General features: G+C 34.7%; 1 non-coding gene across 1 annotated transcript; it reads left to right on the top strand.

Moving 5' to 3' along the window:
- Positions 1 to 4,084: 4,084 nt before the first annotated feature.
- Positions 4,085 to 4,187, top strand: LOC111760830 (U6 spliceosomal RNA). Its single transcript, XR_002794412.2, has one exon. It is a non-coding gene; the product is annotated as a U6 spliceosomal RNA (small nuclear RNA).
- Positions 4,188 to 16,150: the final 11,963 nt, after the last annotated feature.

Below are 16,150 nucleotides of genomic sequence, written 5' to 3'. Positions count from 1 at the left end.
ATCCAAAAGAAAAACAGATGACCATTACCTCATACTTCATACAAAAATTAACTGAAAATGATATTTTTCAATTAGTTTTCAAGGATCTAAATATAAAAGTGATAACCATAAATCTCCTAGAAGAAAATGTAGGAAAAAATCTTCAAGATCTTGTGGTAAGCCATAATTTCTTAAAACTTACACCAAAAGCACAAGCAACAAAAGAAAGAATAGATAAATAGGGCCTCTTCAAAAATAAACACTTATGCACCTCAGAAGATTTTTTCAAATGGGTGAAAAGGCAGCCAACTCAATGGAAGAGAATACTTGGCAATCACATATCTGATCAGGGCTTAATATGCATAATATAGAGAGAGATCATACAACTCAACAATAAACAGGCAAACTACCCAATTAAAAAATGGGCAAAAGATTTGAACAGACCATTGTCTAAAGAAGAAATACAAATGGTGGAGAAACACATGAAAAAATATTCAACATAACTAGTGATTAGGGAAATGAAAATCAAAACTTCGATGAAATATCATTTCACATCTGTTAGACCGGCCACTATTAAACAGTCAGAAAACTGTAAGTTTTGGAGAGAATGTGAGGAAATAGCAATGCTTATTCACTATTGGTGGGAATGTAGAATGGTACAGCCACTGTGTAGGACTGTTTGGCAGCTCCCAAAGAAAGTTGAATATAGACTTGCCATGTGACATGGCAATATCATTACTAGGTATATACCCAGGAGAACTGAGAGTAGTGACATGAACAAATATCTGCACACTGATATTCATATCAACATTATTCACAGTTGCCAAAGGATGGAAACAACTCAGGTATCCAGCAACTGAGGAATGGTAAACAAATTGTGGTGTACACAGACAATGGAATATTAAGCATTTGAAGAAAAAAGGAAGTCATGAAACATATGACAACATGTATGAAGCAAGTCAGACACACAAAAAAACAAATGCTGTATGATTATGGTATTATGAACTAAATATATTATGCAAATTCATGGAGTTAATAATTAGAATATAGGTAACAAGAAAATATAATGAGGATAGAGAATTGAAAACAGGTTTAGTCTGTGTAGTGTAGAATTGGTAAAAAATTTGTTTGTAAATCTTTGTAAAGAAATAGAAATGGTGAAAGCAAATCATAGTGTTTATAACTAGCAGTACTATTCTATGGGTATGACAGTAGATGAAAAGGTAAGTCTAAGGTCATGTATATTACTAGAAAGAAAACAAAAAAATGTAACATGGAACTGAATAACAGTGAAATCTCATGTAAAATAGGAATATGGTTGATATTGCATCTATAAGATTTTTTAGAAAATAAAATTACAAATAAACTATAGAGACAGAAACAGAATAGCAGCTATATGCAGCAGGAGAAGCACAGGGAGATTGATAGGTGATGAGATTTATTTGTTTATTATTATTATTATTATTACAGTAATAATGAAAATGCTCTAAAATTATTGAAGTGATGAATACACAAGTATGTGATTATGCTGAATACCATTGATTTGTACACTTTAGATGGATTTATGTTTATTACTATATTTCAATAAAATTGATTTGCTTAAAAAAAGATTATAAAGGAATAATATGAACAATGGTATGCTAGCAAATTAGATAACTTAGATGAAGTGGAAAAATTCCCAAAATGACACAAACCACTCAAGAAGAAACAGAAAGCCTGAATAAATTTATAACAAGTAATAAATAGTTTGTAATTTTAAAACTTCCCATAAATGAAAACCTAAGTCCAGATGGCTTCACAGGTGATTTCTGCCAAACATTTTTAAAAAGAATTAATACCAATCCTTCACAAACTCTTCAACAAATAGAATAGAAATGTATACTTTTCTACTCATTCTAAGAGACCAGTAGTAACCTGATACAAAAAGCAGGCAAAGAGATCGCAAGAAAAGAAAACTACAGACTAATATCCCTTATGAATGTACATGCAAAAATTCTCAACAGAATGAGGTAACTGTATATGTTGCTGGATAGCAAACAGAATCCATCATCATGTAAAAATGACTATATGCCATTACCATGTGGGATTTATTCTAAGAATGCAAGACTGGTTTGGCATCACCTAATCAATCAATGTAAAATCCTATATTAATAGAATAAAGACAAAAATGCATGATCATATCAATAGATGCAGAGAAAGCATCTGACAGACTTCAACACCTTTTCATGATAAAAACATTCAACAAACTAGGGATAGAATAGAATTTCCTCAACCTGATAAGAGGCATTTTTTTTAAAAATCTACAGTTGACATCATACTTCATGGTGAAAAAAGTGTTTTCTCCTTAAGACTATCAACAAAACAAGGATATCCATTGCCAGCACTTCTATTTAACATTGTATTGGATGTTCAAACCAAATAATTAGGCAAGAAAAAGACATAAAAGACATCCACATTGAAAAGGAAGAGGTAAAACTATTTTTACTCTTATGTGACAGGTTCCTGTACATAGAAAACCCTAAGGAACACACACACACATAAATAATCAGAACTAATATATTTAGCAAGGTTGGAAGATAGAAGATGATATACAAAGATCAACTGCATTTCTATAAACTAACAATGAACAGTTTGAAATTGAAATTAAGAAAACAATTCTAGTTACAACTGCATTAAACATAATAAAATAGCTAGGGATAAATTAAACAAAAGAAGTGCAAGATTTGTACATTGAAAACTTCAAAATATTACTGAAAGAAATTAAGAAAGAAATAAATGGAAATGCATCCCATATTCAGTGAATGGAAGACTTAATATTGTTAGAATGGCAATACTCCCCAAATTGAGCTAAAAATATTCAATGCATTTCCTATATTTTTTTAAGAAATTGAGAAGCGATCCTAAAATTTATATGGAAATACCAAGGACCCAGAATATCCAGAAACGATATTGAAAAAAAGAACAAAGCTGAAAGACTCACGCCTCCTAATTTCAAAACTTACTACTAAGGTAAATTAATCAAGACAGTGTGGTATTGGCATAAGGATGGACAGATACAGATCAATGAAATAAAATTAAGTGTTCAGAAGTAAACTCCTACATTTATGGTCAATAAACTTTTGATAAGTATGCCAAGACTATAAAATGGGAAATAAGCAGTCTTCTTAGCAACTGGTGCTGAGACACCTCAATATCCACATGAAAAAGAATGAAATTGGACTCTTATCTTGCATTATACACACAAAAGTTTGCTTAAAATATATTATATGCCTAAGTGTAAGGCTAAAACTTTAAAATTCCTAGAAGAAAACATGAGTGTAAATTTTTGTGATCTTGAAAGAAAAATTTCAATATCAATATCAATATCATTTCATAAATATGACACCAAAAGCAGAAGCACCATAAGAAAAAATTGATTTAATTTCACATCAAAATTAAATAACACTGTTTGCTTCAAAGGATAAAATAAAAGGTAGCGCATGGAATACTAGAAAATATTCTCAAGTTATATATCTCATACATGGCTGGTATTCAGTAAATATGTAAAAAACTTTGACTACACAATAATGAAAAGAGAAATAGCACATTTAACAAATGGGCTGTGTATCTGAATAGACATTTTGCAAAATAAACTACACAGATGGCCTAAAATCACATGAAAAGATGCAAAACATCATTAGTCTTTAGGGAAATGCAAATCAAAATCACAATGAGATATCACTTCACATTGGTGAGGATGGCTAAAACAAAAAGTCAGAAGTTATCAGTGTTGACAGAGATGTGGAGAAATTGAAACATTTTATATTGCTTCAGGAATGTAGTATCATAAAATCACCTTGGAAAACAATTTGATACTTCTACATGGCACAGAGTTATCATATTATACAGCAATTCTACTCCAAGGTATATGCCCAAGCAAAATGAAAATCTATATCCAAAGAGGAAAAAAAAAAACTTGCTCACAAATGTTCATAGCCCCATTATTCATAACAGCCCAAAAGTTGAAATAACCTAATGTCCATTAACTGAAGAATGAATAACCAAAATATAGTATATCCATACAATGGAATATTAGTCAGCAATAAAAAGGAATGATACATACACAGTTCATAAGCACATACACTAAAATTGGAACAAGAGAGAATATTAGCATTGGCATGGCCCCTGCGCAAGGATGGCATGTAAATTCATAAGTGCTCCATATTTTTGTTCCACACCAATGTTGTTGCTGGGGTAGTATATGGGAGTCTTGTGTTTTATGCATGATTGTGCATGAAATAAAATTTAGAGTTCAGAAATAAACTCCTACATTTATGGTCAATTAATTTATGACAAAGAAAATTCTTTATCAAAGCATTTTGATAAAGCTTCTCTGATAAAGAAAAAGAAAAAGGGAAAGGAAAAAATAAGAAGAAATGAACTACTGATTCAAGCTACATCATGGATGAATCTTGAAAACATTGTGCTAACTGAAAAAAGCCAGTCAGAAAAGACTGCATCTTGTATGATTCCTTTTATAAGAAATGTCCAGAATAGGCAAGTCTCTGGTAACAGAATGTAGATTAGTGATTGCCAGGGAGCAGAAGAAGGGGGAAGGGGGAAATGACTGTTAATGGATATGGGGCTGTTTTTTGAGGTAATGGAAATGTTATAAAATTAGTGGTGATGGTTGCATGACCCTTTGTGTATAATAAAACCCACTAAATTGTACATTTTAAAAAGGATAATTTTATGGTATGGGAGTTTTATTTTAATAAAACTGTAATGTAAAATATGGGTTTTTAAATAAGAGAGGAATTAGAAGATTTACCATGTAAGGAGAAAAAAGATTATTTTAAATGGGTAAGAGGAAAGCTTGAATTTGCAACTGAATGCTACCGGTTCACAACTTTTATTCATAACATAAGATATACAAGGAAAAAATGTCTAATGTGAATGTTTAATAAATAAATGCTTTTAGAAAAATGAAAGGGGATTATAATTTTGGAGTGGTCTTTCAAATTATCCATTTGTTTCAGTAAAAGCCTGTGTCTCTTTAATTTTTCATGTAAGTTTTTATTACAGGCTTTTCTGTCTGGAATTAAAATCGATTGGAAAATACAAAACTTATAAAAGTGTATGATCCAAAACGTAAGCCATGACATAAACCATTGACCACAGTTAGTAGCAATGCTTCAATATTTGTATATCAATTGTAACAAATATACCATCTGCATGTAAAATGTTATTAATAAGGGAGAGGGCATTGGGTATATAGGAATCACCTGTACTCTTTATGAGACTTTTCTGTATCCTAAAGCTTCTTTGAAGATAAAATGAAAAAAAATAAGATACCGTGGGAATGTGTAGAAGAAAATGTATACAAGACAATAGATCTTATAGTGATGAAAGACAAAATGTCTAATTTTTAAATTTAAATTTCAAATTGCTTTAAATTTTTTTGTATTTCTATTGTTTTTTTAATTATTTCATTTTCTTTTTCATTTTACTTCATTATTTTGTTGACTTCATTTTTGGAAAGGTTTTGGATCACAGAAAGGTCACAGCAGTGGCAAGTGAGGATCACTGGTGTGGGATGTTAGTAATATGGGGATGCATGGGAAGGAGTTCACCTGGGCATGCCTCTAAAACATATGAATATGTCAAGTGTTCATGGGACATTGTCCTGTTGGGTGGAGATCCACACAATAAATGAAAGAGTATTGAATTCCCATTCTGGAGAATTCCACTACATTCTCTAATAGGACAGCAAGAATTCCCTGAGTGCAAGGGCTATGTCTAGTGAAGGAAGACAGACCATTATGCCAGGCCCTGGACATGGATGATCAAACTTATAAACCTTTTCTTATGAAATTGAAACTTAGCCTAGTATTACACACTGCCTAAATGTTACCTCCTAAAAGCCTCCTTGTTGCTCAAATGTGGCCTCTCTCCAAGCCAAACTCAGCATATAAATGCACTATCTTCTCGGTCCCCACCCCTGGTGTGGGAATTATTACCGAGCACCAACTAGGAATGCATCTGGAAAAAGCCCATGACCAGAAGGGGAAAATGGTAAATACAAATGAGTTTTTATGGCTAAGAGATTTCAAAGTGAGTCGGAAGGTCATTCCAGAGGTTACACTTACGCAAGTCTCAGCAGGATCTCATTGACTGCCACAGTAAATGTTGCCTCAACTAGCGGAGCTTCTCAACTCTCTAGAGACACACAGAAACTATAAACAGGGCAGGCAGTTCAAGAATTTGGCATCCTGTCAGTGGGCCTTGTTTTGGAATTTATGTTCCCCTGTGTATCAGAGTTAGACTCATTTAGAGGTTCTCTATGTGTGGGTCTTCTGCTCGTTTTATTTGAACCCATAATTAACACTATACTTGAGAAATATATGTCCCAGAGACTTAAATCTTTGGTCAGCCCATGTGCCAGTTGAGCCCTGAATTCAGCAGAGTTGTAACACCTACTCTTCAGTTCCTTAGACTCACCCGGGACAACTAGCAAGGAGATGATGATGGACAATGCCCATCCTAGGGAACAAAGAGAGTCTGCAACTGCAAGCAAGATAGGTCCATCCATCTGCCCTATGGGATCTAAGTGCCCTCTCAGAAGCAGATTGGGTATCATCATCCCCAAAACCCCAAGATTGGGGAATGAACAATGGTCTAAAGTAGACATATTATTATTCTACTATAGACTTATTATTCTAGCAATGGAAGAATGCTTATCATTGTTGTAAAGGCATTGGCCACCAGAGATTCTAAGGGATGGGAGCGGGAAGAATAGGTACAATATGGGAACATTTTCGGAACATTGGATTTGTCCTGCATGGCATTGAAGTGATGGATACAGGCCATTATATATTTTGTCCTAACTTATAAAATTGTGCAGGACAAAGCATAAACTATAATATAAACTATAGTCCATGGTTAGTAGCAATGTTTCATATGGGTTCATCAATTTTAACTAATGTACCACACTAATGAAGAATGTTGTTAATGTGGGAAAGTTTGGGAGGGGGAGGGAGTGGGGCATACAAACTCCCTTATGTTTTTTATGTAACATGTATTCTAAAGCTTCTTTAAAATTAAAAAATATATAATTCTAAAAAACATCTTATTGGAAAATACAGAAGTAGACTCTGACATAGATCTCAATAGATTAGCCTGTCATATATACCTGGAGTTGGAGCTTTGTAAAAACTGTCAATCAATTTCATTTCTCATAACCTAATAATTAAATGCCTATAGTGTTTTTGTGATCAATTAAATAAAGCTGTATACCTCGTAGTAGATTAGTTTCAACTAAATCTGCTTTTTTTCTTTCTCAACACTGGCCCGCTGCTGCTCATAGGTTCGAAACATCTAAAAATGCTAGATTGACAGGCGTCAAGAACAAATAAAATGGAGAAATATAATTATTTTACAGATCGTTTCTCCAAATTATCCTCATCACTATGATTTGCAATTCTTCAGAAATTCCAGCTTTTGTTTTGTGCAATCCAGACTATAACTGAAGCAATGTTAAATTGTTTTACATGCAGAACACCAAACAAAGTATTTCACCCTCAAATAAAATGCATTCCATATAAGTTGGACTCTCAGGAAGCAAGAAAAGTGAATTACAATTCACCTTCCCCCCCAACCACTGTTCTGAATGTTCTCCAAATCCTGGTAGTTAAGGAAGGAGAAGGCAAATAATGATAATTGCAATTGAGTGTCTGATTTTCAGCTTGATCCGTAGTAATGTTTGCTGTCCAGCTCATCAGCGTAAATTTTTTCTGGGGTATCTACAGAGAGAAGGAAGGATGTGAGAAAAAAATGAGTAAACAACAGTAATAAAATTAAAAAAAAAAAACACAGCACTTTGCTCCATTGTCATAGACAAAAATATATTTGTTGACTTTTCTTTTGTAGATTTCACAGTTTTTTACTTTATAGTAATGTTCTATTATCTGCTCTGTAAGAACATTTTTTTTAAATGTTAGAAGGAAGGTATATTTGGTGGCAAAACAGAAAACAGGGGGAAATGTCAGACCATCCCTTTAAACTTCTCACCCTCATCAATGATTGCTCCCTCATCAATGATTGCTTCCTAGTTGCCTGCTTTTGGGATTCCATTTGTCTTTCTCCCTGGTGCATTATGAATGGACATCATGTTTCTTTAGGTATCATCTTACATTTGCTGCCTATAGCAGTTTGGTATCATTTATGAATTCCAAAAATAGATATTGGATTATGTTTATAAATTGTTCTGTTCCTCTGGGCATAATAGATTATATTAAATTCCAGAGGTTTCACTTTTACTTGATAAATAATGAGGAAGGCTTTAATTGGGCCACGTCAGTAGAATGTTGGTGTGTGGGGACTCACAGAAAAACTACAACACAGAGAAGAGAGATTGGAGTTTTGATCTTGGGATCTGGGAAGTAAATATGCAGGAGAAACAGATACATGAGGAAAGAGAGAAGGTTCCATTAGACATGGCAGGGGCCCTGGGAAGAGAGATGAGCTATTCACCTCAGAGTTTACAGTAACCTGTGGAGAGAGGAGAGCAGCTTAACTGGGGAGAAATGAGCCCTGGGAGAGAGACAAGACTCATCCCAGCCCAGAGCTAATATTGAAAGAAGCTGGGACCATGAAACTTTAAGAGGAAGGCTGAACATCAGCAGCCATCTTGCTCCAACACATGGCAACAGACTTTGGTGAGGGAAGTAAATTATATTTATGGCCTGGTAACTGTAAACTTTTATCCCAAATAAATACCCTTTATAAAAGTCAACAGATTTCTGGTATTGTGCATTAGCACCCCTTTCGCTGACTAATACACTGGCTAATCAAGATAGTATCAAATTCAAGCTTGTAATAAAGTTCAAATAGAAAAGGAAACAAGAAAGGAAAACACCAAAAAAGAAAAACTGCAAAGGTGGACTTATCCTACTGGATAAGAAAAACTACAATATAGCTTGTACAATAAAAACAATGTGGTACTCATGCATGAATAAAAAAATAGACTAGTGGAATAATATACAAAGCTAGAAATAATCTCAAGTACCTATAAAAATTCAGCATGTCATAAAAGAAGCACCTCAAATCACTGGGACAATGATGGGCTTTTTAAATAAATTGTCCTGGAAAACCGATTAGCTTTTTGTAAAAAATCAAATTTACTTTCATATTTCACACTATTCACTAGAATAAATACTAGTTGGATCAAAGATCTAAAGGAAATAAATAAAACCATACTCATACTGAAAGAAATCATAGGTGAATTCATCCTTACTTCAGTGTAGGTACAGGCTTTCTAACTAGGACCCAACATCCAACGTCTTTCAATAAAGGAAAAGATTGATAAATCTGACTACATAAAATTTTAAAAATACATTTGAATAACAAAAGACCATAAACAAAGTCTAAAAACAACTGACAAACCAGGAGAAAGGCTTTGCAGCATATATCACAAATTGATAATATCCCTGATATATAAAGAACTCAAAAATTGAAGGATAGAGCCCCAAAATCTGATGGAAAAGTCAGGACAATATATGGAACAATTTATAAACAAAAGGTACAAAATGACACTTAAACATGAGAAAAGATATTCAAGCTCACTCATAAATATAGAAATGGAAATTAAAACAACACTAAAATATATTTCTATCAGAGTAGTGAAAAATTTAAAAGCATGACAATACATTTTGTTGGTGAGGTTATAAGGAAACAGGCACTCTCATACATTGAGAAGGAGAAAGCAAATCAGTACAATCTTTTAAGAGGGGGATTTGGCATTTGACAGTAGCTAACAAAACTGAATATGCACTTATTTTTAACCCACAAATTTTAATCCATAACGTACAGCTCCAACAATATGAAAATACATATGCATAATGCTATTTATTGCAAAATACTGAAAACAATCTAAATGTCCATTTATAAGGAGAGTGGATGAATAAACTGTGTTACATGCACACCATGATGTACTATACAGATATTCAAAACAAGGAGGAAGAGCTCTATGAACTGATTTGGAGTGATTTCCAGGATATATTATTAAGTGAAAAGAGCATAGTGCAAAAGAGCATCTACGGTATCCATGGCATGTGCTACCTTTCATGTAGCAAATAAAGAGATGTGACAACATATCTGCTTACTTGTGCAAAAAGAAACACAGGAAGCATAAACTAGAATCTCATCATAAAGTTCCCTCTAGGGAGTAGGAGAAATGGGTAGTGTGGAAATGGGGGAATGCCACTTCTCTGACTCCAGTCTCCTAGATTTGAGCCCCCTCACTCATCATTAATATTCAGCACTTTGATGCTTCTAGGAAGATGGATTTTACATTTTATCCAATCTTTTTGGTGTCATTTGCATACATTTGGAGAGGGTTGCTCTCTATTACTTATTTTACTATTATCAGTGTCTCAAACAGAGCAGAGAAAGGATCTGTTAATGTAGCTGATTCTTTTGCAGTTTTGTTTCTTGTTTTGACCTCACCTGCTCCCCAACTTTCAGAGTTCCTGAGACTTTCTTGGGTTCTGAGGTAGAAATCATCCAGTTTCTCTTTGTTTCCCCTGTTAACTTAGGCTTCAGTTTTGTTTTCTCTGCCTATTTTCTCGCTTCTAAAATTTGTCTTCTCTTCTGTACTCAGTTTGTGCGAGTTTACCATTTTCTTATTCCATAGCCATGATTTTAGTGGAGCTTTGGGGGTAGCCAAGATAAAACTGAATCTTGTATATCTTTTCTATGTCCTAAGAAGGTGAGTGCTTCAACAAGGGAACAAAGGGAGGATTCTGAGCACAATAACTGTTTTGCTTTCTTGACTTTCACAATTGAATGCTCTTGTTGTGAGGCAGTAGAGCTTGATGTCTCAGAGCATGAGCTTTCCAACTCACAAGCTTTCCAACTTACTGTGTAATCGCTATGCTTATGGTTCCTCAGAATTAAAATGGACATAATAATTACCTGCTAAGATTCATGAGAAGATTAAATGATTTAATACCTGTAAAAGCACTTAGAAGTGTTGGCCACTCAGTAATTGTTCAGTAAATATGAATTTTATTGCTATTACCATCAAGATTTAAAGAACCACAACAATGTCTACCTTGACCCAGCTTTATAGTAGGATCCCTAGGTAGTGTTGTGAGGTTCACTGACTTTTTTGCTGTGAAGTTTTAAACACTGTAGGCCATCTCACCTTGTTTCCTTCAATGCTTAACTTTCTCATATCACATAATATACATTTAACAGCAATGGGAAAAGGGCTATGTAATCAATTTTCTGTTTAGGTTAGTTTGTTTCTAATCAATTCACTTATTTACTGACCATGCAAAGATTGGAGGATAGATACATCTATAATAGTGATTGTCTTCTAGGAACATATTTGGGATGATAACATAATAGGTGAATAGCTATGAATTTTTAAGATTTAAGTAACAGTTTATGGGAAAAAGTAACAGAGATGGTTAAAGGCAATATAGAGTTATTAAAATCTAATTGGAAAATTAAATCCTAATATTGCTATTGAAATTTTTTCTGAATCACTTGAATAAATTAATCAACATTATGGAGGGATTTTCCAAGAAACGAATGGATGTATAGGATCCTGGGGCCCTCGTTGAAATGGATCTTTCAGAAGGTCCTAAACAGGGTTCAAAAATATGTTCACATGGTCACATATTTATGTAAATTTTGGGAAAGATAGTTTTAAGTCTAGTCAGAAAAGCGCATTGTCCTTTTACATTCTGATTCCCCTTCCTTTCATGCTTCTCCTTATGACAGATGACAACTGCAATGATTGCAGGCATTTGGGGAATCCTGCAAAGAGGAATTTCAGTGGATAATGTATTTCATTTGTGTATAATGGGATATACAGTATACATTATGTGGTTCACAATCAGTTCTGTATATAGTGAGGTTATTGCTAGTCTCCCTGGTGTAGGAATGGATTTCAGAATACTTGCACCTCTCACTATGTGAACTCACCGTGTGCCATGGCATAATGCCACAGTAACAGAGGTCCTACTATGGTAGGAATATGCTCTACAACTCTTAGTATTAGAAGTGTCAGAGTAATGCAAGATAAACAAGGTTTGACATGTGTGCAGCCAGGAGGTAACCTGCTGAAATTTCTTCCAGTCGACAGTGATATAAAATTATATAAGGAGAATATTCAATTCTTACTGCGCCTCGTGAAAATATATATATGTATATAATTATACATATATAATTATAAGCACACCACACATTTTTATGCACATTGTGCACAAAAATGAACTTACCTATATTCTTTTTTTAAAAGATTTATTTTTTTATTTATTTTTCTCCCCTCCCCCCCAGTTGTCTGCTCTCTACGTCCAATCGTTGCATTCTGTGGCTGCTTCTACCCTTATCAGTGGCACTGGGAATCTGTGTGTTTCTTTTTGTTGCATCATCTTGTTGTGTCAGCTCTCAATGTGTGCGGTACCATTTCTTGGGCAGGCTGCATCAGCACTGCACATGGGCCAGCTCCACACGGGTCAAGGAAGCCTGGGGTTTGAACCACGGACCTCCCATGTGGTAGGCGGACGCCCTATCCACTGGGCCAAGTGGCTTCCCTCTATATTCTTTTTGTTTATAAGGAACATACCAGTAGCAGTACTACAAAGCCATGATGTCAGAATGTGAAGTAGTCTGTTTTGTCAGTCCCAATGTATTGGATTGCATCTTAGCATCTCTGATGCATCTTGTCTAGCATATCAAGACAATTAGGCTAGTGAAATTGTCACCAAAGTATAAAACCACCTGAATAAGCAAGTTTTCCAGTGACAAAACCCCACACATATTGATCAGTAAGTCAATGTATACAATTTAAGAGTAATTTGATTACACAGTTACATAGCTCAATACAAGATAGTCAAAAATTTTAAATGAATTTGTGCAAGCTTTGGTTTCAAAACAATTTTGTATTTTTAAACTTATTGATAATACAAAAAGTCAATGTGTTCTGTAGGTGTGTGAGGCAGTTAATTAATAGAAATGTTATGCAAATTTTTAAATTTTGTGATCTTTGTGATATTTGTCAACTTTAGAATTTGCATTTTTGTGATTATTTTTCTTTTTCTAAATGTATATTGACTTTCATACATAATTGTGCACTCATAATTTTGTAATTTTCTTTTAAATGGGCCTTATAAAATAAAAATTAATGAAACCTACAGCATAAGGTCATTGAGAGGTTGACAGGATTTTGTATACACACAGCCCTGTTAGCACAGTATCTATCATGTAACAAGTTCTTAACATCTAGCACTCAACGTTAAGTAACATGCACAGTGCCTGAAAATAAAAAATTCTGAGGGTTATTTTCTTCCTTTCTTCAGTCCCTTGAAAAACTCATCTGCTGTGAATCAGTGGCCTCATTTTTTAAATGAGAGGGACAATAACTGACCTTTCTCCAAGAAGCAGGATTAAGTGATATTTTCATATTTTTCTACGCTAAGATGCCCGATGATCTGTATCTGGTCCAGAATATGCAGACTGAAAAAGGCAAATATTACCCTAAGTACTAGAATAGAAAGTGTAACCTTAAAGCTTTACAGAAAATCAGAGGGGACACACACACACACACACACACACACACTTGAAATGTGTGATTCCCCAAATATAAAAATGTAACTAGTGTCCTGTTTATTATTTATGTAAAATCCAGTTTCTTTCTCTTTTTTTTATTTTTTCCCTGTTTTTCTCAATACATACTAGTTCTAATATTCTCTTTCTTATCCGTCTTAAATACTAGTATTATTTGGATGTGGCTTGGGTTTTCTTTTATATTATTACTATGTTAATCTTTTAGAATCCTGAAATATGCTTTAATTTCCCCACATACACCCTTTTAGTTCCTCTCCTTAATTTGGATATCTCATGTGGTTTTTTACATTTTCACTCTTACTCTTTCATATCTGCCTTTTCACTTTTCCCTTCCTCATCCACGTAACCCGCCCTCAAAGCCATTCCTACTCCACTTCCTAACATTATCAGTTGCACTATTTAGGAGAAACACCCTCTAGGAGAAGCTAATTGCTTAGGGAATTGCTATTCCCTAAAATCAATGGGAAACTTTTGGAATCTCCGATTAGTCTCCAGACTGAAATCCTACCTCAATAAGAGATAATTATAAAACTAAGCAAGAGGATTTCAATATTGTTCTCAAATTGATCCCAAAGATGCCACCTGCAATGTTGCTGCCTCATTCAGCTTTAGCCACTTTCAATTAACTGAACAGCATTAAGCACTCCCAAGGGACTAGGAGCAAACAAAATCCAAATTACAAGCAAGCAGAGATAGCTGAAGCAATTAAGCCCTTGGTGGCTTAACGCCAGGGTGCCCAGAAGTCTTGTTCAAGGCCAAGGACCCAACTGGAGTAGGTACTATATTAATCAGTTCAATCCTGTGAAGCAGCTAATATCTGATAAATTCAGGCTGTGTAGACGGTACATTATATAATTTAGAAATGAAAAAAAACGTAACCCGAATAATCTAATTTAGCACTCTCTACAGCTCAATTCCACAAGGTAATGCCCAAAGTCTCCACTGCACTTTGCAAACTTGACCTCATTTACTTCCTAGTATAACACAATACTGTACTGTAAAACTGCATGGTATAACTCCACAAGACCTTGTCAGATAATCTAGGTCAAGCAGCTCTTTAAATGTGTGTGCCACCAGCAGAACTAAGCAGTTCCTCTAAGTGTAACTTGGCAAACTTAAGAAGAGCTAGTGGAGAGAAAGGGGTAAAATGGAGAGCAGAAGTTGGAAAAAAATTAAATAGAAAATGAAGCAAAGGAAATGTTTTGTGTGAGTAGTTGAAGTAATAAAGTGACTCTAGGAAAAATAGTCTCCAGAGAGAATCCCAATATCTGTGCCTATCTGATGGGGGAGGTCAAGAAAACATTTCAAAGATGCTTAAATTTTGACTTAGCCCTGGATTACAGAAGTATCAAGCTTCAAGGAGGCAGGCAAACGCTAAGTCTCAATTTCTCTTACCCTGCTTCCTCTCACTTTTCTCCCCTTCCCTCCAGGGTTATCTTTACTAGAGCAGCACAGAGGGAGAAGTTCTGGGACTGGAGAGGCTTATCTGTAATAGCAGCTTATCTGTACCTAGCAGTAAACCTTGAAGTTAAAACTAAAGGAATTCTAGCCCTCCTGCCATTTCTTTCTTTGTCAATGCTATTCTGGTTCCTTACCAGCCTCTATGCCCCAGTTTCTGCACATCAATCAATCAAGCAAGCAATAAGCACATATCCAGGCTCCACTGTGCTCTAGGAACTGTGCAAGGCAGGGGCACAAAGATAGACAAGATACTCTCCCCGATACCAAAGCACTTACATCATTTTTCAGGACTCAGAGCATTAACTTTAAAAAGGACAGAACAAGGCTAGACACCAAGCAGTCGGTGTTGAACAACAGTGCAGATGCAGATGGGTGGACTGAGTTCAGAGGAGAAAGAGCCCATAAAGGGCCCCCTGGTTAGGCCTTCAGGGCGGGCCCAGGAAAAGGATGTGCTTCAATAAAACACTAGGGGAAGACAAGAAAGCAGAAAGTGCTCATGGCAGGAAGAAGACCACTTAAGAAATAAGCTTGGCTTTTGGAGAAACTCAATCAGACAGGAGAAAAGTCCAAGTGTAATGACAGGAAGGAAAATTGAACTCCAACATAGGAAGCCTTCAGATATCAGTCTAAAGAATTTGGACCTTGTCCACCTGATGTGGAGAGAGATCCACATCTTTAAGGAAAGACATGCTCTGCTCAATTCTTCGTTCATGAATACCCATTAAGTATGCATGCAAATGTTTTTACTTATGTTTCATTTATTTCCTACTGTATCTCTGAATAGAATTTGAGCATTATAAGAACAAGAATCCAGATCATCTGAAAAAGTAAATAACAAGGTTGTTAGAGGTTATTTTGAGGAGTATTACAAAAAGCTAAACCTATGAGATGTTAATTCATATTTTAAAATCAAAGTAATGTCAAATGTGAAGAGAGCATGGGAATAAGCAGATAAATTGTTGGTTAAGAACAGATAACCCAGAAGTAGTTCTTGGTATATATCATAATTTAATAAACAATAACCACTCAGTTAATATATTTTAATATACTTTATACATTCATGCTTAAATTTTGACTTTCTATCTTTATAAAT

This window comes from Dasypus novemcinctus, chromosome 4, assembly GCF_030445035.2.
Source record: "Dasypus novemcinctus isolate mDasNov1 chromosome 4, mDasNov1.1.hap2, whole genome shotgun sequence".
In the NCBI taxonomy this organism is placed as follows: domain Eukaryota; kingdom Metazoa; phylum Chordata; class Mammalia; order Cingulata; family Dasypodidae; genus Dasypus; species Dasypus novemcinctus.
Note: the sequence above shows the minus strand (reverse complement) of the source record. Positions and strands in the feature narration are given on the sequence as shown.